At 45.7% G+C, this 11,198-nt stretch overlaps 1 long non-coding RNA gene across 1 annotated transcript; it reads right to left on the bottom strand.

The window, feature by feature from the left end:
* Positions 1 to 96: 96 nt before the first annotated feature.
* Positions 97 to 9,337, bottom strand: LOC125614142. The gene is made up of 3 exons (XR_007344790.1): positions 9,182 to 9,337; positions 1,668 to 1,754; positions 97 to 332 (listed from the first exon to the last, which is right to left on the bottom strand). It is a non-coding gene; the product is annotated as an uncharacterized LOC125614142 (long non-coding RNA).
* Between the last annotated feature and the right edge of the window lie 1,861 nt (positions 9,338 to 11,198).

Genomic DNA, 11,198 nt, shown 5'->3' with positions numbered 1-11,198 from the left:
TATATATACTGGATGAAATGCTTCAGACTTCATATTATCTCTGCCGAATATTTAATTGAGAAATGTTGTTAAAAAAGCATTTGGGTTCAAATGATCTGAATATATGCATAGATATTTATTTTCTCACAGTTAAGTGGCTTCGAATGACTTTTGTTATTATTAGGAAATTAAAGAGGAATTTGCCTTAAAATGTATGTGTTTTTTTTTCCTTTTCTTTTTCTTTTTTCTTTTAAGAGCGCCTGGCTTTGCGGAACGGGAGGGAGAAAGTGCAGCCGAGTATTGCTTTGAAGAGCCTGGGGAGAGGGCAGAGTGGAGTGATGGGATCCTGCAGGCTGCGGAAGAAAAAAAAAAGTTCACACCTGGCACTTTCCACTTGCCACATCTCAGACGTGAGGAACACGAGCTGCAGAGAAATTAAGGGGCTTTCTAGTCCTCACAGCAGCTCAGAGGCAGAGTGAGCCTCTGCGCCAGGGCTTTCAGTGCTGGGTCTGATTACACAGCTGCTCCATGGCTGCAAGGCAGGGCTGGGGGACAGTCGCCTTCCACATCAGCCCCCTCCTGTTGCCCCAGTGGTTCTGAGACCACACCCGTGGGCTGTAGCTGAGATCCTGGAGACCAAACTAGTCTTCTTTCCCATATTTTGCTAACAGGACACATGGAGTTGAATTGGTATCTCCTCAGTTGGACACTTATTCCAGGAAGTGATGGGTGGCCAGTTCTGTAGAAGGAGCATGTGCTAGCCAGAATAGACAGGAGCCCAGGCAGGGTAGATCAGGGGGCTTTGATGCCAGTTCTTAGCTTCTCTGCTCTTGGCTGCAAATTTTCTGAGGCCTGCTTGTACAGAGAGCCTTTGGGGCCTGCCTCTGAGCTATAGATATTTCCTTACCTGAAAACTTTTACTTTAGTTTTAGCTCCAGGGGAGCTTTGGTGTTTTGAAATCACAAATCTCTAAGAAAGGGGGTTCTCTGAATTCTAGGAGAGTTGGGGACCAAATTTCTCTAAAGCAGATTCTACTTTCTCATCAACTTTCATTCTAAAAGAAGAGATGTTTTCATTAAAAGCTGAAAAGGAGTTTTCAATACACTGAGTTGCTTGTATTTGGGTTCATGATATTTTAAAATGATGATCAGGTTACAGATTTGGGGCTTTGGAAATCCAAGAACAATATGGAAATTCCCTTTAAATCTTTTTTTCTTTTTACCTCTTTCTTTTTAAGTTCTGAAGAATTTCTCCAATGCTTATCATCTCTTAGCTCCGCACTCAGATTCTGTAGCTTGACTTCCTACCTGTTCATTCATTCACAATTTGGTAGGGAAATGTCTAGCAAGCACTGGTATTTCACTATGTGCTGTGGATTCAGAGATTTCATAGGAGTTTTTCTTACCTTCAGGGAGCTTAGTAGGCAGACAGGAAATTATGAACATTGCAGAATAAAACTGCTCTGGTTTAGGGCTGGGGTTGTGGCTCAACGGGTGGAGCACTCTCCTAGCATGGGCTAGGCCCTGGGTTCCATCCTCAGCACCACATAAAAATAAATTAATTAATTAAACATAAAGAGTGGCTACAAGGTGGTCTGGGAGCTCAGAGAAGGGCATGGGGCATGGGGGAAGGGTGTGCCCCTTGCTCAGCTCAAAAGGGCTTGAGGGAGGTGATCAGGAAATACCTACCAGATAAGAAGCTTGAGCTAAGACATCCTGGCTAAGCGTGCCACTTCAGGTCCTCTAGGAAGCGGACACCAAGATGGAGTGAGACACCTATGAAAGAAAAATGGAGTTGAAAAGGTGGCCAGGGAGCCTTCAGATGGGGATGCAGGTCTGACCCCTGTGGAAAGAGAGAGTAAGGAAGCAAGGGTGGGTGGGAAGAGCATTATCCAGGCTGTGCAGCTTTGAGAAAGTCTCAACCAGGTGGATGGGGAGCCTAGAGCAAAGATTGCCCATCAGAGAAGTCTTCAGTTAGGCAGAAGTGACCCAGCTCTACTCCCTTTGCTGTGCTCTGTCATTGAGTGGGGGAAGCTTGGGAAGAGTGTGGCCAAGGCAAGCATGCTGCTATGGAATCCAGCAGGAGAGGCTGTCAGCCAGTAACACTTCTAGACTATTCTCCACTGATAGGAGGTCTGGATAGTGTCCTCCCATGGCTGCCGCATTAGATGACGTTTACCTTGATGGAGAAAGTGAAGAAAGTGTTGTCCAAAAGGGTGGACAACATTGGCAAATGCTTGATGGCAAGAATGAGTTGGGCGAGGAACACAGGGTGAGGAAAGAGCAGTATCTTCAATAAACATTGCTGGGAAGGCTGGAGAGCCTTATGCAGAAGAATGAAATTGCACCCTTACCTCACACCATATACAACACTGATCTGGGCCGTGATTTTTTCATATAATCCTAGTAGCCCAGGCATCAAAAGCAGAGATAGACAAATGGGAAGGCCATCAAACTAAAAGGCTCCTGTACAGCAAAGGACACAATCAACAGAGCTTAGAGGTAACCTACAGAACCAGAGGAAAATATTTGCAAATTATGTAACAGATGCATCCAAAATATAGAAACAACTCAAACAACTGGATAGGAAAAAGAAAACCAAGAATCCAATCAAAACAAAGGCAAAGGCTGCGAACAGACACTTCTCAAAAGAAGGCAGATGAATGGCCAACAGGTGTATGGAAAGTGCTCAGTATCATTAATCAAAACTACAATGAGCCATCACTTCATATCTGCTATGATGGCTATTATCAGAAATTCAAAAGCTAACAAGGGCTGGTGAGGATGTGGCATAAAGGAACCTCTTAAATAACTGTTGGTGAGACTCTCAATTGGTGCATCATTATAGAGAACAGTGAGGAGGTTCTTCAAAACATAAAAAACAGAACTACCCTTGCGTTCAGCAATCCCACTGCTGGGTATAGATCCAAAGTAGGTGAAATCAGCATAACAAAGAGACACCTGTATGTCCCTGTTCATTGCAGCCCTGTTCCCAACAGCCAAGATATGCAATCAAGTTAAGTGTCAGTCAATGGATAAGAGTGAACTTTTTAACTCTGCAGAGTTTATTAATTCTGCCTATTTGAAACTTTGCATCATTTGATAAATATCTCCCCAACCCTTCCACTCCAACCCCTGCAAGCTGCCATTCTGAAAAAGAACATAGGCCACTTATGGCTTCTGGTCTTATATTTAAGTCTTTAATTGATTCCGGGTTGATTTTTGTAAAGGCCCCATACATACAGATCTAGCAATGGAATATTATTTGGTATTAAAAACAAAATATCTTGTCATTTGTGAGAAATATGCAGTTTCAGATGTGCAGGATTCATAAATTCTGAAGACTTAAGGTATAGCATTAGGGTTTCAGTTAACAGTAATGAACTGTATATTTGAGATGTGCTAAGAGTAGATCCTTAATTGTTGTCTCACACACAAGAAGGTAAGTATGTGAGATGATGGATATGGTAATTACCTTGATTGTGGTAATCATTTCACAAAGTACACATACATCAAAATGTCTCTTTGTGTACCATAAATATATAAAATTTTTATTTGTCAATTTGTCAACCTCAGTAAAGGGGGAAAGAAAGACACAGTGTGAGCATGGAAAGTTGGGGAGAACTAAATGTTATACAGTGGTCCAGGGCCCATGTGACTCTAGTCCCAAAATAAGGGGAGTAAGTGAATGGTTAATAGGTGAATGACAAGCCATGCATGGTGGCGCACACCTGTAATCCCACCTACTCGGGAGGCTGGGAGGCTGACGGAAGAGGATCATTAAGTGCAAGGCCAGCCTCAGTAACTTACTGAAACCTTATCTTAAAATAAAAAAGACTTGGAATGTAGCTCAGTGGTAGAGAATTCCTGGGTTAAATCCCCAGTACCAACTGCATGGAAAGAATCACACAATAGTTGTCATGTATTGAGCACCTAAGATGTACTGGGTTCTATGATGCCCTACTCCTATAGTAACTCATTGAATCCTCACAGCAATCCCATAGAGAAGGTCCTGCAACATTCTCACTTACAATTGTGGAGACACAGGCACAGAGAGGTGTAGTAGCTTGCTCCAGGGCACACAGCTGAGCAGTGGCAGGGCTCAGACCTGAATAGATACTCTGTCCTTCAGCCTGCAGTTTCAACCACTAGACTTAACTTTTCTCAGCACACTGGCTCTTGAAAGAGGGGTGCAAGTGAGAAATTGCACCACAAATATCTGTCGCCCAGTGCTGTCAACCAAAGGAAGCAGGTTGCCTGCAGAGAGCCATGCAGATGTGCAAGTATGGAGGGCCTTTCCCCTGCACCTGCCACCAGCCCATGACCAGGGGATTCCAGAGCAATGCTCCTATCAGTGCTATGGGAGCCTGCCCTGCAGAGACTTGAGGCCCCGCCCACCCCAGTGCACTGCAATTCTTGGGAGCCTGCCCTGTCCCCCCCACCCAGGCTAGGAGTAGCAGCACCACCTGTCCAGAGCACTGGGAAGGAGGAAGGGCAGCGGGAATCAGGACTGTGATAGCAAGAGATGGAGAGAGGACGGAAAGAGGGACAAGATCAGGCTCCCAAGATTTGGAGGGGACAAGGGTAAAGGAGCTTCTGGGGGGAGAAATGAGTCCTGTAGAAGGTAACCTGGTTTGAAAGACACTGCCCACAAACCCTGACTGCTAGAGAGGCCGCAGGGTGACCAGCACTGGCAATGGGGCAGATGGTCTGTCCTCTTAGCCCCTCTCCTGAACTTCAGTGGGCAGGGGTGTCGGGGGAGGTGCCTTGTTACTCTATAGCCCCTCATTTAACCCTCGTGACAGTCTCATAGGGAAGGCCCCGTTATGTCCTGCTCCCACACTATGATATCAGGGAAGGAATGCAGATGCAGGCCCAGGGAAGGGGCTGAAAGGATGGCACATGGAGAAGTGGAAGGACAGATGGTCTGCCCCATTGCACTGCTGATCCTCAAGCCCCAAGCTTGGCTGAGGGGTCAGTCTTGGCAATCGAATCCCCAAAGGCTCCCAGAAGGTACAGGAGCTGAGAAAGGTGTCGGGGGATAGAGGAGGGGTAGCTGATGGCCACAGGTGGGAGGGCATCTCTTAGAGGAAGTCTCTGCTTCCTATCGCTAGCCCCGTTTTAGTGAGCTTTTTCAGTGCTGTGACTAAAAGTCCTGGCAAAACAATTTTCAGAGGAGGAAAAGTTTATTTGAGGCTCACAGTTTCAGAGGTCTCAGTCCATAAACAGCCAGCTCCATTCCTCAGGGCTTGAGGTGAGTCAGAACATGATGGTGGCAGAGGGAAGCACCTCACATGGTGATCAGAAAGCAGAGAGAGACTCCACCCTCCAGATAGAAAATACATACCCCATAGCCACGCCCCCAGTGCCCACATGCTCCAGCCACACCCCACCTGCCACTAGTTACCACTCAGTTAATCCCACCAGGGATCAATTCACTGATTGGGCTAAGGCTATAACCCAATCATTTCCCCTCTGAACCTCCTTGCATTGTCTCACGTGAACTTTAGGGGGACACTCACATCCAAACCATAATAATCCCCACCAGCGTCAGCGCATGGAACAGACTAGTTCTAAACACATGTGCTAGTCAGCAATGTGGACACTTTCTCCTTTGGGGAAGGGGATATTATTGTCCTCCTTTCACATATGAGGACCCTGAAGCTCAGAGAATTTAAAATACTTGTCTCAGATCTTCAATTTGAATTATTTCTTTCTTGGTCAAGTTCACAATGTTTAGATTCTTTATGTCATCAGTGGAAAACATGAAGACTTATGGTGTCTTCACAAAGTCTAAGAAGGTTCTGAGCAGAGGGAGGAGGGGCACAGGGACACACACCTGGCCTTGGGGACCCTCTACGGCAGGGGGCAGAAAAGTTGGAGGACAGTCTTATTTTCTTCCCTTATGACTTAGCCTCATCCAGTGCTGGGTGTGTGGACATATGGAATGATTTTGCCTCTGGTTTTCATGGTGATCCATACCAGTGTGCCTTCAGCTATAGGAGGAGCAGAGTAGGGAGGTCACCTCGTGTTTCCCTTTGGACTCTCTGTGACCTGTTGTGATGTCTAAGCATGCACAACCCCTGTACACACAGGCATAAAAGTGCCAACACCCATGCATGCACAATCATGGATACATAAACATACGTGCTCATGTGCATACACATGGGCACAAACGTATGCACGTGACCAGAGTAAGACCCTGTATGTGTGTGCCTGCTCACACCCAGGAACATACATCTATGCACATGCAAACATACATATGCAAGATGATTTTCACAGAAGTCCAGAAATCGGCTTCATTGCTTCATGGGCACACTTGCTCTAGGAGTCAAAGTAGTATGCTGAGCTCCGAGGAAAAGCATCCTTCTTCCTTAGCTGAGTAGTTGCCCCGAGGAAACAATTCAGAAAAATGTTTCCTTCAAAAAAAGAAAAAAATCAGATTTTTTTTTTTTTTGGTATTGAGGATTGAAGTCAGGGGTGCTTAACCACTGAGCGACATCCTCAGCCCTTTCTATTTTTTATTTAGAGACAGGGTCTTGCTAAATTGCTTAAGGCCTCACTTAGTTTCAGAGGGTGGCCTCAAACTTACGATCCTCCTGTCTCAGCCTCCCAAGTCCCTGGAATTACAGGTGTGTGTGTACATCACCATACTGGCAAAAAAAATTGGAACATTCTTGAAGGGAAATTTCCTGTCCATTTTCTTGACAAGGAGAAAGCAAAGCAGCTCCACTTGCCCTCACACTACTACCTTGGCTCCTCCTCCTCACAGAACCCAATGGCTATAGTTGCATGATTCCAGACCCTAGGAGGATGGTGCCCTTCTGTTCAGAGAGTCTCACAGGGGCTCATCATGAACCAGCATTGGTGGCTGTGTCACTGAAAAAAGCCTGAGTATTCTCGAGAAGAATCCACATAGTTATTAGATCCCTCTTCTAGCTCACACCCTCTCTTGTCTTAGGACTACTGTGAACTTGGATGTGCTGAGGCTCCCTCCTAGAGACTCCTCCTCCTCAAATGAATTCAGGAGAGATGCTCTAAGACTGCTGTTTCTGCTAAAGGATATAGGTATTGGTAAAGGGTCACTGTAATAGATGAACCAAGGGTAAATGACTATCAGGGGAACTGTACAGTTTCCAGGGAAGGGAGGGGATACAGAGACAGAGATAGAGATAGAGACAGAGAGGACAAGGAGGAGGAGAAGGAGGAGGGGGGGAGAAGAGAGAAGAGAATTCTGGAATCCATCAAAGGGTAGCCTGGTAGTGGTGGATGGATGGAACAGAATAATCTCACACCAAGAATGAGCAGGAGACAGGCCCCTCTAAGGCCAAGGGCCTGGACTTTGTAGCCAAATATCAGTCACCAAATGTGACCAGGATTGAGTTGTGAGACAAAAGACTGATGGTCTTCCGTGTTGGAGTTTGCTGCACTTTGACTCAGTGGAGTGATTATTGTGGAGTAGTGAGCTGTTCTGACCTGGGACAATAAACATGGCCATGCCCAGGATGGGATGGGAAGGGACCTCTCCTTTGGAAGAGCAACCACCTTGCACCATTTGGGAGATCATTCTAGCCTGGTCCTGCAGGTGTTTGATGTGTCTTTTATACCAGAGACAGTGTGTTGAGGTCCCAAATCTTTCATTATTTTGTTGGCTGTCATGTAAAAGACAAACAGCGGGAGAGAGAAAAACTGATTTAACCCAAGTAATAGCATAAGACTGAACATGAAATCAATTCAGTGTTATTAACAAGAATTGATCAGCTCTCCTGCTAACTATTGGAAGAGAAAAAGAAAGACAGAGGATGAGGAGAGGGTGGGGAGTGGGGGAAGGGAGGGAGGAAGAGAGGAGAGGGGAGAAGGGAGGAAAGAGAAAGGAGAAGGGAGGGAAAATAGTTCACGCAGATCCTTTTTGGTGTGTATTTAAAAGCAACATAGGAAGTTTTCTTTTTTTGTGCTGATAAAAATGCCTTTTTTCTATTTGTGTCAAATATGTGGTTCAGTATTGTATTTTCCCAATTTTGATAGAAACATGGCATCCAGAGAAATATGTTTCTGTCTAAAATAAAAATAAAAATTAGAAAAACAAACCCCACTGCAGTCATGTTGATAAACAGCTACTGCTACCCAATCTCAGTGCTAAGGGCAATATGGATGGGTGGGGACTGTGGCAAGTTGGTGCTTAAGAGTCCTCTCTGAAGGAGGCTTTTGGCAGCAGGCTGTTGTTGCCTTGGGGAATACTGAGGCTGTCTTACTAGATCTGATTCTTTGAGAGATGTGAAAATTCAGTTTTATGGGAAATCTCCAACTTGTAAAATATTAGATCCATTTTTTAGAAACTCATTTCAGGCTACATTCATATCAGGTGCTTCTAGTTTGTTGCTTGAGTCCTAAAAGGATGATGGAAAGATAGGAAATGAAAGGTGGCATTTATTTCTCCCCTCAGATCTTCCACTTTCCCCTCCAGATGCTGACGTAGGTAGCAGAGACCAGCTGGCATTTTAGACTTTAGCAGAATCAGGACTTTGAAGCTAAATAAAATGAACTAAGTGGTTTTTTTTACAACAGTATAGCAGTTTAAAAACATGTCCCCCCAATTCTTTGACACTCTTCCCATTGAGAAGTGACATGTATGCCCTTTCCCCTTGAAGCTGAGTAGACTTCTGATTGTTTTGACCAACTGATTTTGGAGAAAGTGACATTATGTGGCTTCTGACTGATAATCTGTGACCACTAGCACTGTGTAGGTGCCATCATGGACATTCAGCCCAACTGAGGGTCCAGAGGGCTCCAATCCCAACCTCTATCTGGCTGTGATGGCTTGAGAGACCCCATGTGAGAATTGTACAACAGAGTCCAGTCAATTCCCAGTAACTGTTTTCAGCCAGCAGGTCTAGGGTGGTTTGTTATGCAGTGACAATAACTAGAACAAGTGCCTGCTCTGCTCAGTACGAGCACAAAGGGCTCCAAGGGATCCGACCTTCCTAGCACTGCAAGATTCACTTTTTGCCCAACTCCTTGGTGTTTGTTGATTGGCGCTTGATTTTCATGGAGCCGGAGGGAGGAGGGAGGCATCGGCGGGAGACGGGAAGCCCCTGCAAGCTGGGAGGGCTGCCAAGGCGACCGCGGAGTCCCAGCTCCCAGCAGTCTGCACATGAGGCAATTAAATGTGAAATTTAACCTTTAAGGAAAGAGTCTGACTTTACCTTTGCATCTTGGAGATTTGGGATGCTGAAGATGGTCCAATCCCCTCCTCGACCCAGCTCTGATCACATTTCTGTCCTATGTTTGGACACAGGACTCCGATTTGTGTACACATGGAGAAAGGGTCTGGTGCCAGCAACACGGAGCCCAGAGCTGGTGTTTCTCCTGTTAGTGAAAAAAAAAAAAGACAGGGAAAAAAAAAGATTAAAAAAACATAGAAAAGAAGAAATGAGGTAAGAGATAGAAAGGAGGAGGGAGGCAGGGAGGGAGGGAGGGGAGCCCAACGTCAGCAAAGCGGTGTGCGTTTTGATTTCCTGCTTGACTTTCATCAGAAGCAGATGGACTGAATCACGTCAAAGTCTACCTAGGCAGGAAGCATTGCTTTAATTTACCCAGGTCACGGCAAATATATTGTCATGCAGCATGTGAAACTGTTTGAACTTACAAGGAGTAACCCAGCAACAGCAATTACCCCACGTGTCCGTTGTGCTCTGATGATACAAACGCAACTGGAATGGAGTCTCATAATTTCGCAAGGTGACAAAAAAATCAGATTCTGCTGTTTCACCTCCACCTGCGAATGAGCAGGGAGATGCTGGCAGGCTGTGGATTGCACAAATTCCCCGGGCCCTGTGGGCACTGCCCCGAGGAGGCCCCCCTACCCCAACCAGACGCCTCTTGCCCTCCTCTCAACCTCTGGCCACAGTTAGTGCTGAGCAGCCCACAGCGGCTTTGTCTGCTGAGAGCATAGCCCCGGAATTTCTTATCAGATTTACTGTGACAAGGGACTGGAGAAAAGCAAGACGCTGGCTGGTAAGAGCTCATCTATTCAGCCCCCACTATTCAGAAATTCAGATTTATTTATTTTTGTCACAAAGAACCAGAACTGATGTTAATCTTGGCACTATCCTTGAAAAAAATCATTCATAATGATACAACAATAATATATAATGTTTACTCAGTTTCGACTCTCAACAAAATACTGTCTGGAACACCCTAGGTGGGTGTCTCATTTAATCTTCAAAGCAACCCCATGAAGATGGTCTTATTATTCTCTCCATTTTGTAGGTGATGATTTGGAGGCACAGAGAGGTCAAGGTGTGCCCAAGGTCACACAGCTAGCGAATGGGAAAGCCTGGATTCAGATACCCAGCAATCTGATGCCACAGCCACGTTCTCAAGCACATTTGGAAAGGCAACTCCCAGCTCAGTCAAGAATTGAAATTGCTTCTAAGGACTTGAAAATCATTTTGACAGTACCCATTTCTGTTCTTTTTTAAAAATGTGGCCCAATCAACGATTGTTATCCATTCATTAAGTCTGAATGGCTCTTTGACTGTCCTGTTAGTCTTTATTTTATGCATGGGAAATGAGTCAAACTTCATTTTGCTTAAAAGGAGCCCGGATTCAGACTTTCCACCCTTTTCGACTGGCTTTCCCATTACAATTCAAAGTCACTGAGGTTTTTCTCGAGGGCCTGGGAGACTAGACTAATCACAGCTGTGTTTGAGGGCATCACCGGGGACGGGATGTTTCAAGGCGCTATCTAGATTGGCAATCAGGGGCAGCCTGTGTCATCAGCTGCCGACTCCCAGGGCAGCTCAGCGATGGGCTGAGAGCCCTTGAGTCCCACTTCTGTTGATAGGCACAGTCAGTGGCCTCTGGGGGTTGGCTGGAACCCAGCAGTCAGAAAGATTCTTGGAGCTGGAGTTAGCCAGCTGATTCATCTCATGCTGGGTGAAACCTGCAAGGAACTGATGGCGAATGTGGCAAAGAGTGGAGGAATTTGGGGTCCCATATTTGGGATAGACGCAAGCTGTTCTTGGGTTGCAAAATGTCCCTGGGCCTGAGTTTGGGAGCAGGTGTTCCCTTGCTGTCGCTGGGAACAGATGGCCCGGTCTTTCCTGCAAGCAGCCCACTCAAAAACTCTGGCAGGGCAGGCTGAGGCTACGTGGAAATTTTAAAACCAAATCCTGCACTTCTCAAATATGTGAAATGGCAAAAAAAAAAAAAAAAAAG

The sequence above is a fragment of the Marmota marmota genome, unplaced genomic scaffold (assembly GCF_001458135.2).
Source record: "Marmota marmota marmota unplaced genomic scaffold, marMar, whole genome shotgun sequence".
Classification (NCBI taxonomy): Eukaryota; Metazoa; Chordata; class Mammalia; order Rodentia; family Sciuridae; genus Marmota; species Marmota marmota.
Note: the sequence above shows the minus strand (reverse complement) of the source record. Positions and strands in the feature narration are given on the sequence as shown.